Source organism: Rhea americana, unplaced genomic scaffold, assembly GCF_003343005.1.
Source record: "Rhea americana isolate MKP2758 unplaced genomic scaffold, rheAme1 scaffold_49, whole genome shotgun sequence".
NCBI classification, from domain to species: Eukaryota; Metazoa; Chordata; class Aves; order Rheiformes; family Rheidae; genus Rhea; species Rhea americana.
The window spans coordinates 1,049,924-1,054,676 of NW_028186634.1; the positions used below are offsets into that span (position 1 = coordinate 1,049,924).

Sequence of the window (4,753 nt, forward strand, 5' to 3'; positions counted from 1 at the left end):
GCTGCGGCCGGTGCCGCGGCCGGCGCCTCGCCGCCAGCCTTGCGCCTTCTGCGTGCGGCGTTAGCGCCGCGCCGTCTCACCTAACCTCAAAAAACGTGGCTGTGTTTCAGCCTGCKCTACCCACTCGTGTTTTCCCCAAGCTCATTTTGGCAGAAGTCCCCCCATGGTAAGGGCTGAACGTAAAGTGCGAATTTCTCACCAGGAAGTGCCCGTGGGAAAGCTTTGGGGGTTGCACTTCCATGACCTTGCCTCTTCTTCCACCTTCGCTTCTGTTTTTCTACAGCTCGCTTGTTGCTTCTCTGAGGGCCAGCTCTGCTGGACGCTATGATTTTGATTCCTGTTGTTTATTCTTTTGTCCTGTTTAATTTGCAGAGAGTGCCAAGGGAATTTTTCACATCTGTAGGAAGACCAGCCTCTGCCCTGTGAGGAGCTCAAAGGACAGCAGGCAGAGGTTTGTGGAAGGGAAATGACAGAAGTGTGTAGATACGTTTTGTCTTTTGCTGTATTTGCTGCCAGCAGCTCAGGAGGAATGAGCTTACGGGAGAAGCTGAATAGCTGAGACCCTGCGGATGAGCTAGCAGAGGTCATGCCGTGATGCAGCACAGGGGTKGAGGATTGCAGCTTTGAAGGACGTGGTGTGGAGGAATGCTGCTGGAGTTCAGAGCCGGCTGGGGCAATGTGGTGCTTAATAGGAGAGGAAAAGCTAAGGGAGCACAGTTAGGCTGAGCCTTTGAGGACAGTGGTTTGGATGTAACGAGTGGCGCAGCTCCAGGGAACGAGTGGTGTGGTCAGGCTGGTTTGACCATTCACAGCTTACTCARGTTGCAAAGGAGTATTGTGCGGTGTTTGGGATGCGCAACATTGAACTAGCCACGGCAGGATGTATCAAAGAGGCCTAAAAGCCAGGTTTGTCTGTAAAAATGAGAACAGATTGATCCTGAAGCTGGTGGGGGAGAAGGAAGGCCCAGGAGCTGGACGGTGTTTGTGGGGAAAGGGAAGGCAGATACAGAGATAGGGAGTACATTACTGCTGTCAGCAATGATCCGAGGAAGGAGCCTCAGCAGCATTGCTCTCTGGCTGGCCTAAGCTGATGACAAAATCTCCAGCAAGAGATGCCGTCGAGTCATTTGATTGTTGGGACTGAATAGAGGTAGAAAGGGAGACATCTGAGAATCATAAGCATGGAAATGCCATCTAAAATCCTAGAGCACTGCCAGAAAGAGGGTATGAACTGAGAAGAGGGCAGACCTGCGAACTCAGCCCTGGAACTGAGAAACGGAAAGGGAATGATGACTTATTGAAAGAACTATTATAAATTATTTTATAATCATGTAAGTTACTACTTTGGATAATAATAGATCTGAGTATTAACAAGAAGGTGATATAGGGCAGCTTCTGGAAGAGTTATGGAGCTGGAAGTAGGTAGGTGACCTAGGAAAGGGGTTTAAGGATCTGTGAATCCCAGGCCAGCTGATCCTTTGAGATGCCTGTGCTACTGTAGACTTCCCAGCTCTTTAGCTCTTGCTGATTAAGCATTATTTTATCCCACATCAGTGATTCCTCTTTGGGAATTCCAATATTGAGCTCCAAGGTGACTGTGGGAATGGAAGGGATGTTTTGAAGCTTCTCTAACTTCATTTTTCCTTCTTGCCTGGGTGTCTGCAGGAAGGTGGCACAGGACCTTAGAAGGGATCTGAAAAAGCCGTATTGAAAAACAGATAATTGGTTTAAAGAACCCTTCGTGAACCCTGGCAGGGGAGGCCAARCTTAAGTGACGTGAGAGGTTTTTCTGAAGAGCCTGGGGCTGTAACTGATGAAGGAAGATCAGTAGGCATGGAAGAGTTCGATATTTCAGAAGAGGTATGAGAGGGTTTCCAATTAGTAATGCACGGGTAAGGGGTATGCTGCTTGCGGAGCAAGAGAGCGGGTGAAACGGGAGCTCCCAGAGAAATATAAACTCAAAAATGGTCAAGTTCACRTTTACACATTATTTTGATGTGGGAAATAAAAGATATTGTCGTATTTGAAGCTTATGTTGAAGTGTGAAAGGTGAGAAGTGAAGTTCTTTATTAAATAACAAGCATAGCACAAAATAGCTGTGTGCTGAGATACAAAGACTTTGCACTGTAGTTCATGGCACAGTTTGACCTTATTTAAGTTATGGTAGTTGCTACCATCAGGGTAGGTGGCTGCTGATTTACACCAAACGTTTTGAGGCAGTTCAGCAAGTGCTACATATCAACAAAGTTCTGCTTTAAGTCTACTCTGTAAGCGTATAAAACTCTGATTATGCATTTCTGAAAAAAATATTGTACGCAAATGAGAAAGCTTTAATAAAACAAACTGAATTATTTTCACAATTTTCTAACTTCTGGACAAAAAATGATAATTTTCCATGGAAGTTTGGTTAATCCTAAATTATACAGTGCACTTCTGACCTCTACTCCACTGAAAAATAACAACATTATACTTATGTTTTATTTTGGTTTGCATCAGACCTTTTTAAAGATTCTTGCTGGCCTCAGATGCCAGCAGGCATCAGCTTTTACTGAGCTGATGTCTTGAACTACAAGTCCCCATCTTGAGCTGCAATGATTCCTAAGTTTCTCCCCTTACTCTACAAAGACTTTCAAGACTCTGATGGATTTCTCTAATCTACACATACATGAGCTGAACATACGAATATTTTTTTCACAGTCAGATGTACCCACATCCAGTCTGTGGGATTTCAAATAAGCTGTATGTCTCCCATGTGCCATTAGACTGGCATCGTAGACAGTAGGACAATTTGCAGAAGCGCAATCATGCATTTGGTGGCCTGTATGGCTCCTCTGATTTCAGTAGAGTTAAAGAATGAGTGAAGTGATTAATTGAGTGAAAGTTTAGGTCCTATGTGAGCGAGCTGAGAGCAGTCCCCCACGTTCTTCCTGTTGGTTGTCTTCACTATACTGGAAAGAGAAGATAGGGAGCACTTAATGTGAAGGTAGATGCGTATGCCCAGGAATTATCTACTATTTGTGTGATAGATTTTGTCATTTTTACTAAGTAAAATTAGTAATTGATAAGCTTTACTTGTTAGAAAGAATTAAAACAACTTTAAGAGTGCTGGGACACATCTGAGGGAGGCACAGAGTTGGTAGGTTGTTCAAGCAGATCACAGGCTACTGGGAAAAGGATTCTGGCACAGCGGCAGGTAAAGCGATCAGAAATTCTCAAAATAAATTAAAGAGCCGATTCTCACAACTGGTGAGGGATTTTGATAATCTACTATTTTGAGCAGGGACCAGGCAAAGTCTGGGGCAGGTGGGTAAGACTGTCTGCAGAGTTTAGGAAACCTTTTCAACATGGGAGCCTGCTGGGAGGCCCAAGTTATGTAGCTACTACCCAGAGGAGTAAATATGCACACTGAGCAGTCCTGTGAAGTCATTGGGACTTCTTACAACCTTAGCTGCTCCTCTAAATCAATGCTTTTAATAGTGATAGTAGAAGCATGGTTTTAAGACATAGATCTATTTTAGTTTTTAAACTACTATATCACAAGAGAAGAGTGCCAGTCACCTTTCTAATCATAACACTTGGATTAGGTCACCGCTCTTTCTCCTCTGTTGCGATGATGCAGGAAGAATAAGCTCWTCTTCCCCCTCTGTGTCTGGTGTCCTGGGATCACCTTTGCTGCCCTGTGCTTCAGCATCACCAGGTTGATAATATACAATGAGAGGTAAGTTGTCTTTCAGAGAGAAGTCTGAATTAGGTCTACAAAAATAACAGTAGCTTGTGGGTTTGTGTGTTGTTCATTTGTTAAGCCTCAGCTATCTGTCTGATATTTTTGCTGAGAACTTCGGTGATTTCTACTCTTAACTCCAAGTTAATTTTCCTCTCAATGTGGGGGATGATTTAGCATATATTTCCTAGTACTCCTAAGTTTGATGAATAATAGCTTAAGAGCTAAGTTCTAGCTTTTTTTTTTTCTTTTTGTGTTTGTATGAAGTAATTTTACCATTTACAGAAAATGCTGGACTGAGAGATCAAAAATCGTGAGAGCATTTTAGAGGCACAGAAATCACACAGAGGGGCTTTGCTTTATGCCTCCATGCTTTACCAGTAGAAGAAGACTAGCTCATCTGGCAAGCCTGTTTAGTCTCTGCATTCACTGAGATACCCAGCAAGGATACCAGCGGTGGGGACAGATGACGAAGCTCCCACTCCTTACCTTTGAGACTACATAGTCCAGCAGCCAGTTTATGTTCAAGGAAAGCTTTCGTATGAAAACTTTTTGGCCCATTCTAAAGGCAGCAACACTGTAAAGAGGGAAAAGAGACACTGGAAGAAAAACCCGTGACTTTATGTGCAAGCTAACCATGAATACAAGTGGAGAGCACATCGAAAATATCTTAGACCTGGAGGAAGTTTGGAGGAAGGGAGAAATTTATTTGTAAGAGTTGTAATCTCAAAACAAAAGGCAGCCAGGGCAGGAACACCAGTTTTGCAAATGCACGTGTGCTATAATTCAGTCTATGCTCTCTTGTATTAAATTCATGACAACAATATTTCAGTGCAATTCTTTATCAATTGTAGATTACATCATGCTGTGAATTGCTCTGTCTGTTGATATTGATCCTTGTAAATCATTTGGTTTAAGGTCTTGAAATGAAAGCTGTGATGCATTTCAGCATGTAATGTACTCGCTCTGTCCTTGAAACTCATTTAAAAACAAACAAAGCATAGATGATATTACTTTTCTGAAAGGTTAGAT

At 43.1% G+C, this 4,753-nt stretch overlaps 1 long non-coding RNA gene across 1 annotated transcript; it reads left to right on the forward strand.

Annotated features, from left to right (window-relative positions):
- The first annotated feature begins 371 nt into the window (after positions 1 to 371).
- Positions 372 to 4,753, forward strand: LOC146588879 (uncharacterized). Its single transcript, XR_014897315.1, has 4 exons — positions 372 to 451; positions 1,666 to 1,860; positions 3,585 to 3,718; positions 4,007 to 4,753. It is a non-coding gene; the product is annotated as an uncharacterized LOC146588879 (long non-coding RNA).